Genomic DNA, 11,805 nt, shown 5'->3' on the forward strand with positions numbered 1-11,805 from the left:
AAGTGCTCTCTTGTGTCACTGAACACCGTTAAGGAGCTGAAAAATCTCTTCCTAAAGCAAAAACCTTTCAGCAGAAATCAATGATATTTTAGGGGTTTTTTGTTAAAGGGGTAGGGTCTTTATAATTGGCTTGAGCAATGAAAACACCATGCACTGAAAGAAGTGGTGGGAGCATATGGCACTGTGATGTCTTCAAAGTGTGGTCCTGATGGGTCCACAGCGGCCCTGCTGAGGACGCAGGATTGAGGACAGGGCTGTGGAGTATTGTGTGTTGCAAGTAAAACTTAAGAAGGCCCCAGAAATTCAGTTTTTTCTTGGTGTTTTATTGCCTCCTTTTCATTGCTGAACACTGTCGTTGTTACTTGCCACCTTCACATTCTAGCTGCATGGTGTCCTCTCCAAGAATCAGACCGCACTTCCTTGGTGTGCTGGGAAGAAGGCACGTCCCACTCAGCTAGGTGCGCGGGTGTAGGGTGGTCCGTGCCTTGGAGAATGTGTCACAGACTCTTGTTTTTACCAATCGTCTCCTCCGTAATGGCAGCGATTGGATAAACTGACCTCTAGAGTTTCGCAGTCCAACGAGGCTCTGACCATATAGGGATCATGTTTGCCTCTGGTTTGGCCCCCAGTTCGATCCCTAGGCTCCCCGCGGTGACAAACTGGACAGGGAATGGTGTTTTGTAGGGCTTTTGCGCTGTTACTCTTCCCTTCTGCAGCTTGCTGATCGCCAGCCAAGAGGTCGGAGGTCTCAGAGCTTCGGGTACCCACCCAGGGGCAGGAAGGCCTGATTCTATCCAGGCTCGCGGGGCTGCAGGCGCCGGAGAGGGGGTGCTGGCGGGGACCGGCCCGGAGACCTGCACTGAAGACCCGCTTTGCAAAGTGGGGTCGGAGGACCAGCAACGAAGCATCGGCTCTGAGTGTGTTGGTCGTGGACCCTCGGCCCCGCGCAGCCCTGCAGGACCGGTCCGCCTGTAGGGGGTTTCAGGCGCCTGGCGTGCAGGTCAAGGCCGACCACCCGCCCTGCCCCCCGGAGAGCCGCGGGGCCAGGACGCCTCCGGTAAGGTCGGCCGTGCGTGGCGGGAGGGGCCCGGGGCCCGGACAGGTCGCCGGAAAGGGCGGTGGAGGCCCCCCTACCGCAGGCGCCAGTTCCCAGCGGCTCGCGCGGCTCGCAACGCCTCCCGGGCCACTGGCCCCGCCCCGCGCCGCCGGGGCTACCAGTGAGCGACGGGCCGCGCCCCTCCCGCCCTGTCTCCCGCGAGCGCGGCCCCAGCCCGTGGCGCCCGTGCGCGGGGCCCAGGCCCTGGCGCTGCCGCGGGCGGGGCCAGGCGTTCCTGCCGCTGTGTCGCCGGGAGTGCGGCGCGGGACGGCCTCGGGCCCCAGACGGTAAGTGGGGCGCGGGGTCAGGCGCCGGGGGCGGGGGAGGCACCCGCGCTGCAGGGGGCGCGGGCTTTGGGGACGGCACGGAACCTCCGCGGCAGGGGGCGCGACCCGCAGGGGCGCCGGGGCGGGCGGCTGACGGGCCTTGGGCGCCACAGCTGGTGTGTGCGGCGTTCTCCCTCGTGACCCCATTCTGCGGGGTCTCATGTAGGAAGGGAGGCTGGGCCTCGGCAGGCGCCGCCGGTGAGTGGGTGAGTGGCGGGGTCCCCGCTTTCTTTGCGAGCCTGACCTGTGGGTGGGAGAGTAACTGGGCTCAGAGGATAAACTGGAGTCTTTCATCAAGCTGGTGGGGAAGGAAACCCTGTGCACACCCGAGAGCGGGGCGCCCCTTTCCTCCTAGGCCCCAGAGTCAAGGCCCAGTGGGATTTGCTTTCTAGGCCTGGTCTGTGCTGGGCCTTCAGCTTGGGGTTTCCTAGGCAGTAGATTCAGCCTAGGGGAGGAACCTCGGGAATTGCAGCCTCACTCCAGAAACAATGGGATGGCGGGGGATAATGGGGCCTAGGCCTTGGGGGCAGTTAGGCAGCACCCAGGTTTAGGCGAACCCCAGGGCACAGCAGAGCTGAGTGGGGGGCCAGAGTGATGAGACACGGGCATTTCCCAGCGGGGCATGGCTGGTGACTTAGCAGGTGTAACAGGTGCCCAGCATTTGTCAGATCACCTGGCCTGCTGGCCACCGCTCTCCGGGAACAGCTGCTGCTGATTGGCCTCCTGGATGGCTCGCAGGTTTTAATCATTGTAACTTCCGCAGACTCTTTGTTGTGGTGCAATTACCAGTGTGCACGAGGTGCCACTTGACGGATAGGCTCTTTGTCCTCCAGGAGGGGGTGGAAGCCCCGGAACTCTTGCCTCAGCTGGTGGAGCAGCTGTGCTGCGCCTGGAGGCCCTTGCTCCGGGTTCTGTTTGCCCCACTCCTGGATCCGGTGTGGGAGTTACTTGGCTTTCGCACTGAGCAGGGGCCTCTGGGGCTTCTGGTATGCGGACATCTGTATGGTGACTGTTTTAGGACAGCACATGGGAGTGTATTTTCTGTATTGACAAACTATGAGAAAGCGGCCATAAAGGTTCAATTGACTGGGTGATTACAGTCACAGATTTCCCATTTCCTCACAGCAGCACCTTCCTAGGTTTGGAAAGTAATGTTGGAGATCCGTCTGCCGAACTGGGGTCTTCCTGGAAGGATCAGGAAGGCGTAGCAAAACAGTTAAGGCTTCAGGAGCACCTGTGTGGTGGGTGCTGTGCCACGTGGCATTTTATTTATTTATTTATTTTTCATTACAGTATCATTGACGTACACTCTTACGAAGGTTTCGCATGAAAAACATTGTGGTTACTACATTCACCCATATAATCAAGTCCTCCCCAGACCACATTGAAGTCACTGTCCATCAGTGTAGCAAGATGCCACAGAGTCACTACCTGTCTTCCCTGTGACCCCCCCCCCCACACACAAACCATGTGTAGCAATCATAATACTCCTCAATCCCCTTCTCCCTCCCTCCCCACTTATCCTCCCCCACACCTCTTCTTTGGTAACAGCTAGTCCCTTCTTGGAGTCTGTGAGTCTGCTGCTGTTTTATTCCTTCCTTTTTGCTTCATTGTTACATACTCCACAATGAGGGAAATCATTTGGTTACCTGTCTTTCTCCACCTGGCTTATTTCACTGAGCATATCACTCTGTGGCTCTATACATGTTGTTGCAAATGGTAGGATTTGTTTTTTTCTCATGGCTGAATGGTTTTCCATTGTGTTATGTACCACATCTTTATCCATTCATCTACTCATGGACAGTTAGGTTGCTTTCACATCTTGGCTATTGTAAATAGTGCTGCAATAAACATAGGGGTGCCTATGTCATTTTGAATCTGAGATCTTGCTTTCTTTGGGTAAATTCCTAGGAGTGAAATTCCTGGGTCTAATGCTATTTCTATTTTTAGTTTTTTGAGGAACCTCCATACTGCTTTCCACAATGGATGAACTAATTTACATTCCCACCAGCAGTGTAGGAGGGTTCCCCCTTCTCCACATCCTCGCCAGCATTTGCTTTTCCTTGTCTTTTGGATAGTGGCCATCCTAACTGGTGTGCGGTGATACCTCTTTGTGGTTTTAATTTGCATTTCCCTGATAATTAGAAATGTGGAGCATCATCTCATGTACCTGTTGGCCATCTGAATTTCTTTAGAGAAGTGTCTATTCATATCCTTTGCCCATTTTTTAATAGGGTTACTGGCATTTTGGATGTTGAGGCATGTGAGTTCTTTATTTATTTTGGATGTCAACCCCTTATCAGATATGTCATTTACGAATATATTCTCCCATACTGTGAGATGCATTTTTGTTCTACTGATGGTGTCCTTTGCTGTACGGAAGCTTTTTAGTTTGATATAGTCCCAGTTGTTCATTTTTGCTTTTGTTTCCCTTTCCGGAGGAGATGTGTCCATGAAAAAGTTGCTCTTGTTTTTATATTCAAGAGAGTTTTGCCTGTTCTTTCTTCTAAGAGTTTTATGGTTTCATGACATTCAGGTCTTTAATTCATTTTGAGTTTACTTTTGTTATGGAGTTATGCAATAATCCAGTTTCATTCCCTTACATGGAGCTTGACTTGTAGTGCCAGCACCAGTTGTTGAAGAGGCTGTCTTCTTCCCACTGTATATTCACGGTGCCTTTATCGTATACCGACTGACTGTATATGCATGGATTTATATCTGGGCTCTCTATTCTGTTCATTGATCTCTGAGCCTGTTTTCGTGTTGGCACCACACTGTTTTGATTACTGTATTTTGTTATGTAGCTTGAAGACGGAGCAAGGATAGGCCTGAAGAGATTACTGTATTTTGTTATGTAGCTTGAAGACGGAGCAAGGATAGGCCTGAAGACTGGCTGGTGCGAGGGGTGTGCTGGGAAGCACCTCGGGGCTGAGCCACCAGCAAGCGGGATGGAGTGTCTGGACCTCCCGAGAGTTCCTGCTCTGTTGAGCTGAGGAAGGGCTAGGGAGGTACCCCTCCCACTGTTGGCAAGGCTTTCAAACTGCTGTCTCTGCTTTGGGTCTCAGGACTGGTGGAGTGTGCCTGTCCTCCCCAAAGGCTGGAATCTCAGCCTCCTCAAGTGTTCTACCTGCCCCTGGAGTCCAGCCCGGCTAGTCACCAGAACACAATGCAGTGTGGACACATGCTCCCAGAGCACATCTCCAGGGCCACTTGTGCAGCCTTCCCCATATCTATCCCCAGATCACTCTGTTACTTCTCCTGCCGCCTGTGGGCTGGAATGAGTAAGGGCTTCTGTCCTGCTCAGTTCATGGCACTGCGACCTTACCCTGTTCTGTGTGGTCTTGTCTTCTTCCCCACGAATGGATGGTCTGTTTTGCAGTCTTCAGGTAACTTTCCAGTTTAGCTGTACTTGCTCTGGCTGCTTCCTTGGTGTGTGTGTGGGAGGACGTTTCTGTCTTACCTTCCTCTCTGCTGTCTGTCCCCTGCCCCATGCTGGATGCCTCATTGAATGGGAGTCACTTAACCTCCTCACAGTCTGCTCCACAAATGGGCACAGTCAGGCAGAACTGGTCCTGGCTTCCCTGTGACAGAAGGGCTGTTCAGTGGTTGATAAAACCTGATCTTCAGGGCTAAGAAGTAGTATGTCTAAGAAGGTATTTCTTTAGTGCCAAAGCGTGCCGATGAAAGGTTAACGTTATGGTAAGAAACACAATTTTGAATCTTCGGTTAGGCTGCCGAGATAGTTGCTGAAGGGTACAGTATTCTTCCTTTTCTGGTTTCTTTAATTGTACGTTGAGAATGTATAGTTGGGAATATTTTTGTATATTCAGTTGAGCCTGTATTGCTGTGTATTTTCTGCTTAAAACTGCCTTTGCCGTCTCCCACAGATTTTTGGCTGTTGTGTGTTTGTTTTCATTTTTCTCCATGTATTACTTGATATCTGTTTTAATTTGTTGATCCATCGATTATTTAGAAACATGTTGTTTATTCTCCATGTGTGGTAGGCTGTTTTGTTTTCTTTGTGTCATTTAATTCTAGTTTTATACCATTGTGGTCTGAGAATTTGCTTGATACAATTTCAATCTTTTTGAGTTTATTTAGGCTCTTTTTGTGGCCTAGTATGTGATCTATTTTGGAGAACTTCCATGTGCACTTGAGAAAAACATGTGTCCTGCTGCTTTTTTGTTGAATGTTCTGTAGATATGTTAAGTCTTTCTGATATAATGTGTTGTTTCTTGCCTCTGTTTGTTTTCTGCCTGGTTGATCTGTCTGTTAATGTGAGTGCTGTGTTCAAGTCTCCTCTAAAATGAATGTGGCACAATCTATTTACCCGTTTAGTTCAGTTAGTATTTGTTTCACATGTTTAGGTGCTCCTCTGTTGGGTGCATAGATCTTTATAATGATTATGTCCTCTTGTTGGACTGACCCCTCTATCATCATGTGATGTCCTTCATCTCCCATTACTCTCTTTTTCTAAAATCTGTTTTGTCTGATACAAGTACTGCTGCTCTTGCTGATTCCTCCCTATTATTTGCATGGAATCTTTTTTTCCATCCCATCACTTTTACTCCATGTGTGTTTGGGTCTGAAATGAGTCTGTTGAAGGTAACATACAGATATATAGAAGGTAACATACAGATAGGTCTTGTTAATTTATCCATCCTGCCACTAAGTCTTCTGATTGGTGCATTCAGTCGATTTACATCTATTGTGATTAAGAGATATGTGCTCATGTGATTTTGTTGTTTTCTGGCACTTTGTTCTTTTATCTCTTTATTTTATTTTTTTTTATTTTGGTATCATTAACCTACAATTACATGAAGGACATTGTTTAGTAGGCTCCTCCATTCAACAAGTCCCCCCCACATATGCCTTCAGAGTCACTGTCCATCAATGTAGTAAGATGCTGTAAAATCACTACTTGTCTTCTCTGTGTTGCACAGCCCTCCCCGTGCCCCCCTCACTATACATGCTAATCGTAATGCCCCCTTTCTTTTTTCCCGCCCTTATACCTCCCTTCCCACCCACCCACACCCAGTCTCTTTCCCTTTGGTAACTGTTTGTCCATTCTTGGGTTCTAGGATTCTGCTGCTGTTTTGTTCCTTCAGTTTTCCTTTGTTCTTATACTCCGCATATGAGTGAAATCATTTGGTACTTCTCTTTCTCCACCTGGCTTATTTCACTGAGCATAATACCCTCTACCTCCATCCATGTTGTTGCAAATGGAAGGATCTGGTTTTTTTCTTATAGCTGAGTAGTATTCCATTGTGTATATGTACCACATCTTCTTTACCCATTAGTCTACTGATGGACATTTAGGTTTCTTCCATATCTTAGCTATTGTAAATAGTGCAGTGATAAACATAGGGGTGCATCTGTCTTTTTCAAACTGGAGTGTGCTGCATTCTTAGGGTAAATTCCTAGAAGTGGAATTCCTGGGTCAAATGGTATTTCTATTTTGAGCATTTTGAGGAACCTCCACACTGCTTTCTACAATGGTTGAACTAATTTACATTCCCACCAGCAGTGTAGGAGGGTTCCCCTTTCTCCACAACTTCGCCAACATTTGTTGTCTGTCTTTTGGATGGTGGCCATCCTTACTGGTGTGAGGTTATATCACATTGTGGTTTTAATTTGCATTTCTCTGATGACAAGTGATGTGGAGCATCTTTTCATGTGTCTGTTGGCCATCTGAATTTCTTCCTTAGAGAACTGAATATTCAGCTCCACTGCCCATTTTTTAATTGGATTATTTGCTTTTTGTTGAGGTGTGTGAGATCTTTATATATTTTGGAGGTGTACCCTTTATTGGATCTGTCATTTATGAATATATTGTCCCATACTGTAGGATACCTTTTTGTTCTATTCATGGTGTCCTTTCCTGTACAGAACCTTTTCAGCTTGATATAGTCCCACTTGTTCATTTTTGCTTTTGTTTCCCTTGCCCGGGGAGATATGTTCAAGAAGAGGTTACTCATGTTTATGTCCAAGAGATTTTTGCCTATGTTTTTTTCTAAGAGTTTTATGATTTCATGACTTATGTTCAAGTCTTTGATCCATTTTGAATTTACTTTTGTGTATGCGGTTAGACAGTGATCCAGTTTCATTCTCTTACATGTAGGTGTCCAGTTTTGCCAGCACCATCTGTTGAAGAGACTGTCATTTCCCCATTGTATGTCCATGGCTCCTTTATCGAATATTAGTTGACCATATATGTTGGAGTTAATGTTTGGAGTCTCGTTTCTGTTCCATTGGTCTGTGGCTCTGTTCTTGTGCCAGTACCAAATTGTCTTGATTACTGTGGCTTTGTAATAGAGCTTGAGGTTGGGGAGTGAGATCCCCCCCCCCACTTTATTCTTCCTTCTCAGGATTGCTTTAGCTATTCTGGTTCTTTGGTGTTTCTATATGAATTTTTGACCTATTTGTTCCAGTTCATTGAAGAATGCTGTTGGTAATTCGATAGGGATTTCATTGAATCTGTATATTGTTTTGGGAAGGATGGCCATTTTGAGAATATTAATTCTTCCTAGCCAGCAGCATGGGATGAGTTTTCATTTGTTAGTGACCTCTTTAATTTCTCTTAAGAGTGTCTTACAGTTTTCAGGGTATAGTTCTTTCACTTCCTTGGTTAGGTTTGTGCCTAATTATATTATTATTTTTGATGTCATTGTGAATGCAATTGTCTTCCTGATTTCTCTGTTAGTTTATTGTTAGTGTATAGGAAAGCCACAGATTTCTGTGTGTTAATTTTGAATTCTGCAACTTTGCTGTATTCCGATATTAGTTCTAGTAATTTTGGAGTGGAGTCTTTAGGGTTTTTTATGTACAATATCATGTCATCTGCAAATAGTTACAGTTTAACTTCTTCTTTACCAATCTGGATTCCTTGTATTTCTTTGTTTTGTCTAATTGCCGTGGCAAGGACCTCCAGTAGTATGTTGAATAACAGTGGGGAGAGTGGGCATCCTTGTCTTGGGCCCAATCACAGAGGAAAAGCTTTCAGCTTCTCGCTGTTCAGTATGATATTGGCTGTGGGTTTATCATATATGGCCTTTATTATGAGGTACTTGCCTTCTATACCCATTTTGTTGAGAGTTTTTATCATGAATGGATGTTGAAATTTTGTTGAATGCTTTTTCAACATCTATGGAGATGATCATGTGGTTTTTGTCTTTCTTTTTGTTGATGTGGTGGATGATGTTGATGGATTTTCGAATGTTGTACCATCCTTGCATCCCTGAGATGAATCCCACTTGGTCATGCTGTATGATCCTCTTGATGTATTTTTGAATTCGGTTTGCTAATATTTTGTTGATTATTTTTGCATCTACATTCATCAGGAATATTGGTCTGTGATTTTCTTTTTGTTGGGATCTTTGCCTGGTTTTGGTATTAAGGTGACATTGGCTTCATAGAATGAGTTTGGGAGTATTCCCTCCTCTTCTATTTTTTGGAAAACTTTAAGGAGAATGGGTATTATATCTTCTCTGTATGTCTGATAAAATTCCGAGGTAAATCCATGTGGCCCGGGGGTTTTCTTCTTGGGTAGTTTTTTGATTACTGCTTCAATTTCATTGGTGGTAATTGGTCTGTTTAGATTTTCTGTTTCTTTCTGGGTCAGTCTTGGAAGGTTGTATTTTTCTAGGAAGTTTTCCATTTCTCCTAGGTTTTCCAGCTTGTTAGCATACAGGTTTTCATGGTACTCTCTAGTAATTCTTTGTATTTCTGTGGGGTCTGTCATGAATTTTCCCTTCTAGTTTGTGATTCTGTTGATGTGTGTTGACTCTCTTTTTCTCTTAATAAGTCTGGCTAGACGTTTTCTATTTTATTTATTTTCTCAAAGAACCAGCTCTTGGTTTCATTGATTTTTTTTCTATTGTTTTATTCTTCTCAAATTTGTTTATTTCTTCTCAGATCTTTATTATATCCCTCCTTCCACTGACCTTAGGCTTCATTTGTTCTTCTTTTTCCAATTTCGATAATTCTGACATTAGACCATTCATTTGGGATTGTTCTTCCTTCTTTAAATATGCCTGGATGCTATATACTTTCCTCTTAAGACTGCTTTTGCTGTGTCCCACAGGAGTCCGGGCTTTGTGTTGTTGTTGTCATTTGTTTCCATATATTGTTGTATCTCCATTTTAATTTGCTTATTGATCCATTGATTATTTAGGAGCATGTTGTTAAGCCTCCATGTGTTTGTGAGCCTTTTTGCTTTCTTTGTACAATTTATTTCCTGATTTTATGCTTTTGTGGTCTGAAAAGTTGGTTGGTAGGATTTCAACCTTTTGGAATTTACTGAGACTCTTTTTGTGGCCTAGTATGTGGTCCAATTCTGGTGAATGTTCCATGTGCACTTGAGAAGAATGTGTATCCTGTTGCTTTTGGATGTAGAGTTCTATAAATGTCTCTTAGGACCATCTGTTCTTGTGTGTTGTTCAGTGCCTCTGTGTCCTTACTTATTTTCTGTCTGGCTGATCTGTCCTTTGGAATGAGTGGTGTGGTGAAGTCTCCCAAAATGAATGCATTGCATTCTATTTCCCCCTTTAGTTCTGTTAGTATTTGTTTCACATATGCCGGTTCTCCTGTGTTGGGTTCATATATATTTATAATGTTTATATCCTCTTGTTGGATTGAGCCCTTTATCATTCTGTAATGTCCTTCTTTATCTCTTGTTACTTTCTTTGTTTTGAAGGCTATTTTTTCTGATACTAGTATTGCCACACCTGCTTTTTTCTCACTGTGGTTTGCATGAAATATCTTTTTCCATCCCTTGAATTTTAATCTGTGCGTGTGTTTGGGTTTGAGGTGAGTCTCTTGTAAGCAGCATATAGATGGGTCTTGTTTTTTTATCCATTCAGTGACTCTGTCTTTTGATTGGTTCGTTCAGTCCATTTACATTTAGGGTGATTATTGAGAGATATGTACTTATTGCCATTGCAGGCTTTAATTTTGTGGTTACCAAAGGTTCAAGGTTAGCTTCTTTACTATCTTACTGTCTAACTTAACTCACTTACTGAGCTATTATAAACACATTCTGATGATTCTTTATTTCTCTCCCTTCTTATTCTTCCTCCTCCATTCTTCATACGTTGTGTGTTTTGTTCTGTGATTTTTTTAGGAGTGCTCCCATCTAGAGCAGTCCCTCTGAGATACCCTGTAGAGGTGGATTGTGGTAGGCAAAATTCCCTTAACTTTTGTTTGTCTGGGAATTGTTTAATTCCTCCTTCATATTTAAATGATAATCATGCTGGATACGGTATTCCTGGTTCAAGGCCCTTCTGTTTCATTGCATTAAATATCTCATGCCATTCTCTTCTGGCCTGTAAGGTTTCTGTTGAGAAGTCTGATGATAGCCTGATGGGTTTTCCTTTGTAGGCGACCTTTTTTTTCTCTCTGGCTGCCTTTAATACTCTGTCCTTGTCTTTGATCTTTGCCATTTTAATTATTATGTGTCTTGGTGTTGCCCTCTTTGGGTCCCTTTTCCTGGGAGTTCAGTGTGCCTCTGTGGTCTGAGAGGCCATTTCCTCCCCTAGTTTGGGGAAGTTTTCAGCAATTATTTCTTCAAAACACTCTCTATCCTTGTTTCTCTCTCTTCTTCTTCTGGTGCTCCTATAATGCGGATATTGTTCCATTTTGATTGGTCACACAGTTCTTTTAATATTCTTTTATTCCTGTAGATCCTTCTATCTCTCTGTACATCAGCTTCTCTGTGTTCCTGTTCTCTGTTTTCTAGTCCATTAATGGTCTCTTGAATCTCATCCATTCTGCTTTGAAGTCCTTCCATTCTCAGATTTGTTTTATTTCTGTATTCTCCCTCCTTAGTTCTTGCATAGTTCTCTGCAAGTCCATCAGCATGGTTATGACTTTTGTTTGGAATTCTTTTTCAGGAAGATTGGTTACATCTATCTCCCCAGATTCTTTCTGAGGGGAAGATGTAGAAGATGTCTGGATTAGTCCTGTCTAGATCAAATTTTTTTGCCTTTTCATGTTTATAGATGCAGTGGTATGCTATTAACTTGTCTGTCAGCTGGGAGAGTCAAGACTCTTTCCATTTGCTCCTGGCCTTTCTTTACTGGGACAATGGCAAACCCTAGCAGCTTGTGTTGGGCAACTGTGTGTAGACCCGGTCTCTGTATCTTGCCCAGCCGCTATGGAGGAAGCTCCCTTGCTGTGGGCTTGGCCAGCCTCAGGCTGCTGCTCTGCTATGGTGGGGCCCAGAGGGGGAATGGACGGGGTGCTGTTTGGCTGTTTACTGCCGTGAGGGGTCTCAGAGCTGTTGCCCAGGGTGTTAGTGCTCCTGGAGTTCCCTGGATTCCAGCTGCTGGGCTGTGTTCTGGGATGCTTCCATCCAGCTGTGGGGTGCGTGTCCCTTTAAGACTT

This window comes from Manis javanica, chromosome 1 (assembly GCF_040802235.1).
Source record: "Manis javanica isolate MJ-LG chromosome 1, MJ_LKY, whole genome shotgun sequence".
In the NCBI taxonomy this organism is placed as follows: domain Eukaryota; kingdom Metazoa; phylum Chordata; class Mammalia; order Pholidota; family Manidae; genus Manis; species Manis javanica.